We start from the raw sequence: 13,086 nt of genomic DNA, 5'->3' as shown, positions 1-13,086 counted from the left end.
CAATGAAAAAACGTAGTTAAAGGGACGTTGTGGTTACAAGTAAAACCGAAAAGCCTCAGACATTTGCCAGTTTTGGTAAGCTAAGCAACTGCACTTGGACATCCGGCCCAGCCCTTTAAGACGAGGTAGCAATACTTAGAGAAAGATGGAGATGCAGAATATTACCCAAACATCAATAATCAGAACTGACTCAGGAACTGTTTTCATGTCAATTATCTAAAACAGGGTGTTACAACAAACATTAATGTGTTTGTTCTATCTTCACACTCAATTCAACACATACAAAAAATGCCGTTATATACTAAAAACTCATCATCATTGACATCAAACTACAAAAACCTATTTGGAATGGTGATAGGCTTACAAGGAACATCTAGGTATATGTTCCATACTGGTCAGGGAAGGTGACTTGGTCTCTAACATCAGGTGGGGCAACTAAGGCCTCCTCTAGTGCAGGTCACTACGAACTTCATCAAATGCACAATATCCCATTGGTTATGTAAACTATAGGGCTCTCTACTACATGTCCCTCTATAATTGGTTGGCACCCCTGTACCCTTCTGTAATATTTCACCTACGCAAGCAGCACACAGGCCTGCACACAGGTGCTGGTGAGCTGGTCATAATCATAGCTTCCCACCAATTAGCCCTGGCATTCATCATCACACTTGCAGCCTACTAGTCAATTAAGGCTTTGAACTTGGCCTCGGAAATGTTCCCTGTGCTGGAGAATATGAGGGAGTATAGTATACTCTGTCTTCTTGGTTTTGATACAGTTCATCATAGTGTGTATTTAATCTGACCACGTGATTGTAGACCATGTTTTCGAGTCTTACTGCATTTAAAATACTGCTATCTGATGAACCTCTGACATTGACAATGTTCTCGCCCCTCACTTAAGACAGAAGGCTTGTTCTTTTCATACATTCTGCAATTGTTTCTAGGTACATCCACCGCAATCTATTCACCTATTCACTACATAGCCAGCCTTAAAGAATGCTTTGTCTCCTTGTGTTGCTGCGACTGTACACTTGTAAAATGACTTGATAAATTCTTCATTATTTCTGTAGCATGACCATCATTATTGCGAGCCCAAAATGTTGCTCACCTTTAACACCTCCTCTTTAGAGCTTATAGAATCCTTATGTTCTCTCATCTCTGCATCACTTCCGAGTGTGTCAATTCTGCTTTTCATGACGTCACCAGTCTTCCCTTTGCTCAGTTTTCCCACTTCTTCCGGGATTTCATTCAAATGGCCATCATATCGTTGTGTATGCATGTATGGCTTTGTCAATGGGAATCTTACTTCCAGGATTCTCTTTGGTATGGGTATTCTTACTGCCAATGCACGTGTTTCACATTCTAACTCCCAACATACAGGCACCATTTGGGAGGAGCTTTGGGTGAGGGTACTAGGCTCCACCTCTACACAACCATAACTTGCACCAACACTGTGCACTGCTAAGACTAACACCCAGGACATCACTAATGATATCACATATGAAATTAATTTTGATTAAAAGTCCCGACAAGGGGTTGTGTTTATAATGTTGGTAACAAGATGTCAGGGGTGATTGGGAGATCTATCATGAACTACTTAATCTATTAAAGAATGTACTCATCTAAACAAAACATTATTTTGGAGTGTTGTTGTTAATACAGGAATAAAATGATACATAAACATAGCCAATGGCTGCAGCATGCACCATAGAGTACAATATGTATAATTGTTAATTTTGGATAGTAAAACAATGAATGCTACCTTATCAGAATTTTGAGTAATGTTAAACATGTGATAACTAGCTAACAATTCAAGACTCACTACACACTTGTACTAGTACAAACAATACATATGAAGACCCACAATGCATACAAATCAGAGGCACGTACAGGGAAACTAAAGTAAGGAAGAAAGAAACAGCATCCCCAGAACGTGTTAAATAACATCAAAGTGTATCTTTAAGAATACACATAAATTGTGTGTTTGCGGCTTGCTTATTGCCCCATGTATGTGCACCATGAACTGAGACCAAACCCTTAGGAAAGTACTTTAATAACATATGACAAGGTTAACTTCTAGATATATAGCACATTTTGAATTATAATATTCTGACTGTCAGTGAACAAAAGCAGCTGACTTAGATATGTCAGTGAATACAAACAAGTGGCCCATATGTGTGATGTTATCAGTGATGTCATCAATGACATTGACATTTGTGATGTCATCTTTGATGTCCTGGGTGTTAGCCTTAGCAGTGCACAGTGTTGGCGTGAGTTATGGTTGCTTAGCTTACTGTAACTGGTGAATTTCTGAGGTTTTTCGGTTTTACTTGTAACCATAATGTCCCTTTAACAAAGTGTCTTCATTGAAGGTATATATATATATATATGTATATATATATATATATATATATATATATATATATATATATATATATATATATATATATACATACACTTTTTGTACTTGGTATGTCACATTTTCTACTCAGCAACCATACTTCTTGTATATTTGTTCCATCTATATACAAAGTGAAACTCAGATTAATATGTTTTTTTATTAGATTGATCTAACGTTTTGTTTCATAAATAGTATGTGACAATATGAAATTACAAAATGACAACATTCCAAAAACCTTATTAGGTTGGTGTGCACTGTTAAAATAATGAAAAACCATCTTAAAGTCATTGTTTAACAATGGCCCTTCTCAAATATTGATTATTTAGACATACTATGGTTATCCTGGTAGACATTTGCCCCATGTATGTGGGGTAGACAATTCAATTTAATAATCGTAGTATCAAAAACATGAATGTGCACATGAATTTAATGTGAAATACATTTATTTTATGTTAGATTCACAGTGATAACAATGAGTTTGCTGCTTAGAAGCAAAGTGTAGCTTTCGTTGTAGTTGACAGGAGAATATAGTCTTGAGTTTAAAGGAGAAAGGAGTGAACATTGTTAACCATATGCCAGGTATAGTCTAATTGGAAACAGTATTTGAAAAATATTTCCATGATTCTTGCTTCGATCAGCAAGGTGAAATATGATTGGCTGAACTTGTAAATACATACTTAGCCATGGCAGGATCCTTAAACTACAGAGCCTGTCTCTCTATGTACGTTGAGAGTTCCAGGGCTAAAATAAAGGCTTTGCAGATCAGATACCACCTACGCCCACTCCCCTGCAGTGACGATGTATATATACAGCCTAAGTGCACAACAAGTATGTTTGGGTAATCTATATATATCTGTAGTGCATTCAATTGGCTAATAGAGGCAAAGGTGTTTGCCTCACACCTACTTTCAGAGAGCTGCCTCTGCTGCAACACTGTGGCACTATGTTTACTTTCAAACAGTATGTAACCTCAGCTGAACAATATCAGGCTTCCATTCATCAATCCATTCTTGTTAATTGTAGCTGTTGTGGCAAAGTAGCAAATATTCATTTTATAATGGCTGCTCCTAGTCCACCAAATAAATCAATTTGTGGGCTCATTTTTCAGACTAATTTGCATATTTACATAGAATCCCTTGCGGCTTTGCAGGGTGCAACTGATGATTACTTAAATGTTTTTTTTTTAAAATAAAATGATTTCCATATTTGCTCAAGTTTGTGTAGTTTTATCTTTGGTATCACAATGGGTTTGCTTTACTCCGCTTGCAGCTTTTGGTTCTGTCTTCGGCCAACAACATGCCTTTGACTTGAAATATGTATCTGCACAATAACATGCACAAGAACTGAATCACTTAGAACTTGGATTGGGAAGCATTCCTTGAATTATAATCTGGAAATCAATTGGAACAAATGTCGGTTGTCTCTTATATGGTAATTGCTGCCCCAATCAATGATGAACAGAGAATGGGGAGCAGGAGTCAGGCAGAGGCTAATGTGATACAAAAGGCAAACATTTGCGGAGGGGCTAACCAAAGCAGCCGTGCTGAAGTAAATGACTGACAGCATGAAGCTTATAATGCATAAATCAATAGCCAGGCACACCCTTCATATTTGTGTTGGAGTTCTTCCAAATAGAATGGAAGCAGTTATGAGTGCCTATTGTAATCTGAGATGAAAAACAGAAAATAAACATTGTTGATAGAAAGCTATTCTATAGAACCCTATGCAAAATGTAGAATGTATTTTTCGGGAGCTTATTACCATGGAAAATAGTGGGGTTGGTTCCAATCGAACTGAATGGAATATTACTTGGTTCAGATTTACCCACAAACTTCGATACCACTACAGGATGGCTTTTGGATAGTTAGGTATTCACTTATAGATTGTCTTTTCCATTATCAAACACCAAAAGGAATGTGAGATTGCTCTGGTCCAGTAAAGATTTCTTTTTTTTGTCAACTAAATTTCACAGAATTTTTTGATTCAACCCCACAGAAAATCATATAATAGCTTATGCACAACATTGCAATTATTATATGCAACTGAAGATACTTTAGTAATCTGTCACAAACATAACAAACCAACCTCACAAAATGCCTAGTTAACCCCTATTATGACTAATATGAGATGGATAGCTTTTTAAAACCTGAGCTTAAAGAAAAACTGCTTATATGCCATAAACAAACATGAGATATGGACATAACAAAATCATCAGAGTTGATCAAAATAAATACCCAGCAAAGTGCATAAAGTAGTGAGTTAACTTAGATGACAGAGCACAGGAAGGTTTACACAGTGACACAAAACAAACAAAACGGGGATAGACAGAGACAAAAAAGGTATGGTTATATATATCACTAAGTGATTACATCATAGATTATTTGCAAATGTGTAAGATTCATGAAACAGTATATCCAATAAACAATGGTCTTTGTTTAGATTCAATATTGGCCGATAGAAAGGTTATTAATAAGTGCCATTTCATTTCATATCTAGTTAAGAGATCTGGTGTACAAGCCAAGCATCTGTCTAGTCTTAGTATGTCACAAATATTATTCCACCAACCGCTTATAGATAATTTGTGAAGTTATGTCCAACTGGATGTAATCATTCTAGTAGCACTGACAATGAACAGACCATACATATAGGACTGTGTGATCAGAACCTGTGTTGTAAATACACAGATACCCAGAGATATTATTCTCAAATTGTGCATTCAAGAGTAAGGCATGTTTATGTTTGGCAGAGTGATCAATGTGTTCCTTAATTGTTATTGTCAACACATGTTTTGACTTTTGAAGGTATTTTCTAAGGCTGATGCCCTCGGGGCCTGATCAGAAATAGATCCCCCTTTGTAAGCATTTAGAATCACACTTTGGTTCATAATCTTGTATTTAAGTGAAAGTTAACAGGTTAATCTCATAATTACATAACATTATCTGTATTTGTAATCATACAAATTGTGGTGTTAGTAGGTTCAGTGACTTGTTTCATATCCTGAACGGCCTATCAGGCCATCTAATGCAGCCTGTTTCACCAACTCTATGGCCTGAAGTTTCGTCCTTGGGGTTTTCTTCAAGGCAAATATTATCGCTAGTATAGAATGGATAGTTTAATTGTTCTATGTAGTTGTTCCCTAACCCTCGATTTGGGTTATGTGTAGTCAAAGTATTTAAGGTTACAGAGGTAAACAGATATATAAGGTAAAATCATGATCATGCAATACATTCAGTTGCCCATTAATAGATGTCAAGTAAATAGCATGGAAGGTATATATTTGGGCATACATTGGATAAATCAAGAGAGAGAAAAAAAGAGAAGAAAAAGGTTAAGGGTTGAGGGAGAGAAAGATTCAAACACAATTGGTTAATATATTTATTTTGTAATGTTGTTGTTCATACTTAGAGGTGGTCCAAGTTTGGTGGTTGGTGTAACGTTAGCGGTCACTACACACTGTGTCCCAACGAAAGACTGGTTAGATTGGTGAAATTTTCACTGTATATTGTGAAAAAACAGGTGGTTGGTTAGGGTGCTTGTTGCATAGTGTGGTTCTTAAGTGCTCAACAAAGTTGAGAGTCGATAAATAAAAAGGTGGATATTCATGCCTGATGCTGGATATAAATTTGTAATCTGATATAGTAGGTCTCTATATGTATTCATCGTAGTGCATGCAAGATAGTTATATCTCAATGTGTTGCCAGGGTAAACATTTTACAAGTTTAAGCTTGTGGTTGATACACTGTGTCAAGCTTATAAGTGTGGTCCGATAGGTCACATTACCGTGTGGTTAATTTACATGTGTTGCTTCAAAAAAGCCAGTCTTTGAAATTTGAATAATGTCCAGTATCTGTCTGTACTGATGATTTGTAAATTGGTCATAAATGGAGCTATAAAGAGAAGGAGAAATACAATATGTTGGTTGTAAATTGCCCTGAATGTCTATTCATCAGGTTCCTGTCTAGAGAGCATGTTTGAGGTAATTGGAGGCCTGAAGTGCTGTTTCAGTGATCTCAATCTCTGTTGGAGAATTCTATTCCTGCTGGATGGCTTTTGTAACAAATTGGGATGTTCATAGGCTTAAGATTAGGAAATGTATCCCTTAAATCGGTTGATATGGACTAAATAGCCAACATGTAGTGTACTTATTTGTATTGAAATTAGTGCGTGCATGCTGTTTACAACATCAGAACTTATTCTGTGTGCTTGTTTGTTAGTCAGCCGCCCCAGACCAATAAATGGTGCTTTCTTAGAAGAGTCTATGTCTTATACATATATATGATACCTTCTCGTAAGGTCATGGTAAATCCTGTTAAATATGTATACTAAACTACTACAGTCCCTCTTGTTAGTCAATCGTGTGCTGCCGAATTATTAAGTAAACCAGTCATGCTTGCGGGGATAAATATAACAGTAAGGCAGTAAGTATTGGAAAGTAAAGTTATGTCACAATCTCATAGGTTCTGTCACAATCCAAAAGGCTCCTTAGTTTATGTAACAGGTTAAAATGCCTGCTTCTCGCGTTCTGCTGCTAGATTAATCTGGATCAAGTTTATTGCTTGGAAAGGATTTCAGAGTATCTATAACAGTATTTAGTAAATTGTTATATTGACTAAAATTGTAATAGAGAATGTAACCTTAAGTTCATCAAAGGACAAGATATTTGCATCAGAGAAAAGCTGATTGACAAATGTAATGCCTTTGGTTAGCCATTTTTTCCAGAGGATGGGTCTTACATTAATAATGTCAGGCCCATTAATAAAGATATGTGTTACATCAAAGGTAGGAAGAGAGTAAAGTCCATAATCGTCTCCTGAAAAAAATAATCCCTCAGAGTAGAAACCGTAAAAGAAATTGGTTTAGGGAGACTGGTGGACACATTACCAAAAATGTATATTTAGTAGTAGTTTAGTAGAGTAAATGGATACACCAATTCCCTTTCAACCATTGTCCAAACTCGAGGATCATCACAGTCGTCTAACAGAAACCAGCAATGTGCCTGTTTTAATATGAAGGCTTTCCTATGAAATCCGGGCACCTCCTGGGCATTTTTCAGTCTGCTTAAAGCAATTCTTTTATTCTTTTTATTACCCCGTAGGAAATGTAAGAGGATCAAATTGATAGATTTGAACAACGATGAAGGCAAAGAAACAGGCAGCATTTGCAAATAATAGAGTATTATTCTAGAAAGCATAATTTGTATATATTCTAGGCACCCCCACCATTTGAAATACAATGGAGACCACGAAGCAACCAAATCTCTAAGTCTATTTAGTATGGCTGTATTAAATGTATTTCTTTCTTTGAGTAAGGCAGCAACATGGATCCATAATACTTAATTGATTTGTGGCCATTTGAGTCCAAATTGGTCGAATTCATATTTAAGAAAAAAAAAAGAGTTGAGGGGTAGAATCTCAGAATTATCCTTATTAAGTTTATAGCCTGAGACAGAGGAAAAAAGATTTAGGGCCTCATCACGAGTTGGGCGCTAACCCCAGCGGTATTACTGCCAGGGCTATTAGCCCTACCGCCAAACCCTCCGGCGCTATTAGCGCTAGATCAAGGGTTTGGTGGAACGGTAAGTCCCCATTCCCCATTGGGACCATTCGGGAATTTCCCATTCCCCATTGGGCCCTATGGGGAATGTTTGGCGCGATTACCGCCGGCAGTATTACCGCTGGCGGTAATAGCACCGAAAATCGGCAAAAACACGGTGGATTTAAATCCACCAAACCTGTGATTTGGCGGACCCTTAAATGCAGCAGTGATAGGGTTACCGCCACATTAAAGGGCTACCACCAAACTGTGATGAGGCCCTTAGTATGTTAAATAGCATAGGTATAAAATGAGGATTTTTCATAACAATTAAAAACACCTTCAGTATATGCCGCTAATTTAATTTCAAGATTTCCACACTGAATTCCAGGGATACCTATTTCTTTTCTAATAAACTCTGTCTTGTGCCGTGTTCCAGCGAAAAACAAGGAGAGAGTTGTCCTTTAATAAAAAAAGTTGTTTCTGAGTCAGAAAATAAAAAAAATAACTAATTAGATATATCCTTCACCACAACAGTTCCAGCACAATGCTTCAAAGAGATAGCTCCATTTCACCCTATCAAAAGATTTCTCTGCATCAAGGGTGATAGCATCATAGCTTCCTTTGCCATTATTTTTGTTATTATTGATAATATGCATCAGGTTACATAGTAGTCTGGCATTAGAAGAAATAATTCTACCTTTTACAAGTCTAACCTGCTCCGATTTTAAATATTTTGGGGTGGTAAGGTTTGATTCTATTAGCCAATAGTTTTGCAAAGGTTTTACAATATGCATTAATGAAGGATATCATTGTTTGGATCCTCTGAGTTCTTTCCTGATTTAGGGAAAATAATTAGAAGAGCCTCAGTAAAGGATCCAGATGCTTTACCAATCCAAAAACAATCTGAAAACAAAGATTGGAGGAAAAGTGACGAAACCCATCAATAGACAAGCCATTAGGGCTAGGAGCTTTACCTTTTGTAAGATCTTGTATTCCCTTGTGAGTTTCATTCATGTAGATGTTCCGGTCTAAGGGACTCAGATCACATGAAGAACATCCAATCCAAAAAGGAACGTACTCCAAGCAAGAAGTAACGCACATTTATTAGAACCAAACAGCTCGGAAGCATGGTACAGTGAGCCCCGTGGAACTGAACTGAATGAATGTGCTGTCAATGTCACCCTATGTGGCTACTCATTTTATACCCGAATCACAAAATTATGATACAACATTTTTTTTTCATTTTTAGGGCAGGTCATCACAGAATCTGATTGGAGGAAGTATGTTATTCCCCTACATGTAAGATATATGTTAAGTGACTCTGATTGTGTAGATGTTTACATGGCAAAAAATCACATTAACACCCCTTCTGGCATCACACTGCCCCTCAATTATGTGATTGTGCTGATCAGTCACAAACACTTGTTTGTTATTGGTTGGTAAAGTCCAATAAACAAAATGACTTGAGATGGCAAGGGGTGAGGCATTCACACTGTTGTATCCCACAGACATTACCGAGGACACTGTACAATGTTGCACTCTAGGGAAACTGAAACCTCTCTCTTCTGATTGGCTCCCTGTCATGCATCCCATAGCTGCTACTGCAATGCTCTGGCCCCCCCAACTCCCTTCCCACGTCTTGCTCTGTAGTGTAGTCTGACAACACCATAGCTGAAGTTTAATGAATGTATAACATTTCTATTTCTCTGCCAATGCCCCTCGTGTACCGAGGTGCCTAGCTCATTGGCCTTGAAATTATCTCTTAAAGTGACTTTGCTGGGACTGCGTTCTCCTGGCAAACTTCAGCCGTCCAACCTTTCTAGACACTGTTTTTTCTGACTGTTCAAAACCACATACTGCTGTTACAAAGAGCCTGTGGCTCTTTTATTGTGAACTGCCTGCAAGAAAAGCTTTCCTAGCATGGGCCTACAAGAAAATATTTGTTCTACTCTTCCCAAAAATCCCCCCCTATCATATACCTCCCTAAGGCCTCTTGCATCCCCACCCAGTGGCCACTCTATACAACTACCTCTTACTATGCCCAACACACCTACTCCTCAAAGTGTACCAACATGGGATTTATCACGCTGGACCTGCTTTTGTGTCCACTTATGCAAGCAGCACCACATTCAATGATGTCCCCACCCCCAATGTCACCCTTCACGTCACCACATTACTTGCACAACTGGTATATGCACCCCCCCACCATCCACCCCCCTCTTGGCAGCATTGAACCTGGACCTTTACAACTCAACCAAAACAGGATTGAAAATATATTTGGGTGCTATCCTGTTTGGATGAATAGAGGAATTCAGAGAAACTCTTGAAGTCATCAAAGATAGTTTTATCAGTTGAGACCGTAACACAGTGCATATTTTTGATAAAGAAGACCATTCATTTATTATTTTAAGATAGAATGCCACTGATTTGCTTGCTTTATTAGAAGATTGGTACATTTTATATTTATATTTTAGTAATGTATTTATTTATTTTGTGACATAGAACTAAGATATAATGAAACAATTAATTTGATGGATGTTGATTGTATTTTCCCTGCAGATTTTTAAGATTCCTAAATAACAAACCACTATCTTTTTATTCTTTTTTTTGGACAAAATTTATCAAGGAAGATACAAGTCGTAAGTCAAAGTTAAACCCACAATGAGTTGGAACTTATGTGGAGGTAACTTACATGAATTTACAAAAAAGGACTTACGACTAAAAAATAGAAAGGCAGGAGTCAAGAAAAAGAGCGTACGTCAAAGTGGAACTTCTGTCAAAGGTGGAAGTTATGCAAAGACGAAAACGTGTAAATAACCCGAATTACACATACAAATCAATATCTCAGCTAGTTAATTAGCAGAAAAAACACAACTACCCCACAATTACCACTAAGCCACCCAAGAGGCCACTGCACATACAAAACCCAACACACGTCCTGTAATACACCACAGAACACATCACACACACACACTGATACATCATATGTGCAACCAATACAATGATCCCAAAAAAGGAACAACAAAAAAAAAGGAATTCAAAAAGGATATGTTCTTTGTGGAAAAAGTTGCAAAAGGCATATATCGAGTCTTTATGCCACCAAATGGTGGACCAGTGGGACATAGTTACTTCAAAGTATCTTAATCTAATGTTAAGAAGTTTGACAGCAGCGTACCAGGCTTTAAGTTGTACTGCAGTGCAAGTTGACCCAAGTTTGGGTGTGGCGAGTTGTGCTCGGGCAAGCGGTGAGCTGGCAGCTAGTCGGTTCAAAGCAGGAGTTCGGTGCGGACGAGTTAGACATTCAGGTCATTGGGTTCTGATGGCTCACCAGGGTCAGTTTGAAGGTCGAGTTTGTTGGAGATGTTGAACAGCTTGTTCAAATTGGTGAGCAACATGATGCTCCAGCGGTTCAATTTGAGGTCAATCGGTTGGAGGCAGTGACCTTGGTGATCCGATACAGGGTTTGAAAGGGGCGGTGGTTCGAGTTTGTGTGAAAGGGCGAGTAGGTTGTTCAAGCTGATAGGTGATGTGCTCCATTTGGAATGATGCGATGATGAGCCGGTTTAAAAGATGCAAAACAGCAGTAATTCAAAGATTTGTTGAAGTGTCCAAAGCAGCACTGGTGAGTGACTCTGGAGAGCAGTGAACATAATTTGAATGCCATTTGACTGGTTTGATGTAGTAGGACAGAAATCCGTACTGCTCTGGCTCTCCATATGTTGCCAGAGCCATTGCAGAGGTTGTAGGACATGGTGAGCATTTTCAGGTTCCGCTGTCCTAGGGAGGTTTGGAGCAGAGTTGCAATGGCAAGATTCAGACGCAATGTGCTCTAAGAGTTGGTTGGGAGCAGAGATTGCCTCTTCCTTGGAACACTGTATTGCCTGAATGACTGAGGGCTTTAGACCTTTGTACACTACCAAAAGACGTCCAAATGAATTCTTCCTCAACTCTTGGATGGTTCAAAAGTAAATCAAAAAGAAGCAAAAGTGGGCAAAAGATCACAGCTGATTGAACACATGCAAGCCCGATTTAACAGATTCAATCCCTGTCCATGTAACAAGTGGTATTTGCTCACTTGCATCATACCGAAAGTGCTTTGTGCTTAAGAAAGCTGAGGAGGCAGAAAGGAAGGAGAGGAACAAAGAGAAATAAGACAGTGGAACCTTTCCCAACTGTGCCGAGCTCCCACTGACTACACTAACCCTGTACCATTCTTTTGGTATGCAGCACCCTGGTCTGAGGCTAATTTTTGTGTATAGGGTGTGCCCTGTGATTCCTGTTTCCCAGAAGAGCACCTGATGAGGGGATGTCTTGCTGGTAAGAGGTGTTAACCAACCTCCAAAGAATGAAAACAGAGGCATAGTCTATAGTCTCTTGTCTTGCTGGCATGTAGTCTGTCTGACTAGAATAGTCACAACCCTTTCACAGCTGGCCTGGGATCACAGTGTTGCAAGTGTATGATTCAAATCTGATGTGGCCTTTAACAATTATATAAACCCTCAACCTCCATACCACTTGAGATATGGCTTACTTTTTCAGTTAACCTTGACACTAGGTGAAGGGTTTATCATAATCATAATCATAATCATATGGCATTTGGAAACAGAGGTGTCGACTGAAGTGCAACCTCTGACATGCAGTGACGTTGTTGTCAGCAGCAGCTGTGAAACAGCTGTGAAACAGCTGTCAAAGGGGACACCAGTGACTTCTGAACCTGTTCCGTGCCACTAGAGAACATCAATTGCAGACCAGGAGAGTGATGCTTTTGGCATGCAGCTTATGATAGGTGGGATCTAATTAGCAGGCCACCCTTTCTGAGATAAATTCACCAGCACCATTATATTAATGAATACAAATTAAAAATGGCTGTTCTTCATCACTCTGATTCAGCCAACCCTAGTGTTCAGCTGTCAGGATAAAATTGAGTTAAGGTCAGTCAGTGCACAGAGATCCAAGGGCTGTCTGGAGATGTTTCCTTTGATGTGCAGAAACAATAAGGAACCCTCTTTCCTAGATGTATTACTTTACAATTGCCTTATTGCGAGACCTCTTGGTTGTCAATTAAATGAAATAATGTGTACCTAGACTTAAAATGAGAAAGCATTTTGTGATGTTTTCATAGGGATTGCCCTGTAGGGACATTTCAATCA

General features: G+C 38.4%; 1 protein-coding gene across 1 annotated transcript in view; it reads left to right on the top strand.

The window, feature by feature from the left end:
- GRIK2 (glutamate ionotropic receptor kainate type subunit 2) overlaps positions 1 to 13,086 on the top strand; it is a 2,093,351-nt gene that overhangs the window by 1,945,436 nt on the left and 134,829 nt on the right. The gene's annotated exons all lie outside the window — the stretch shown is intronic.

Source organism: Ambystoma mexicanum, chromosome 4p (genome assembly GCF_040938575.1).
Source record: "Ambystoma mexicanum isolate Mex_15411 chromosome 4p, UKY_AmexF1_1, whole genome shotgun sequence".
NCBI lineage: Eukaryota > Metazoa > Chordata > Amphibia > Caudata > Ambystomatidae > Ambystoma > Ambystoma mexicanum.
This window is presented reverse-complemented; position numbering and strand designations above follow the sequence as displayed.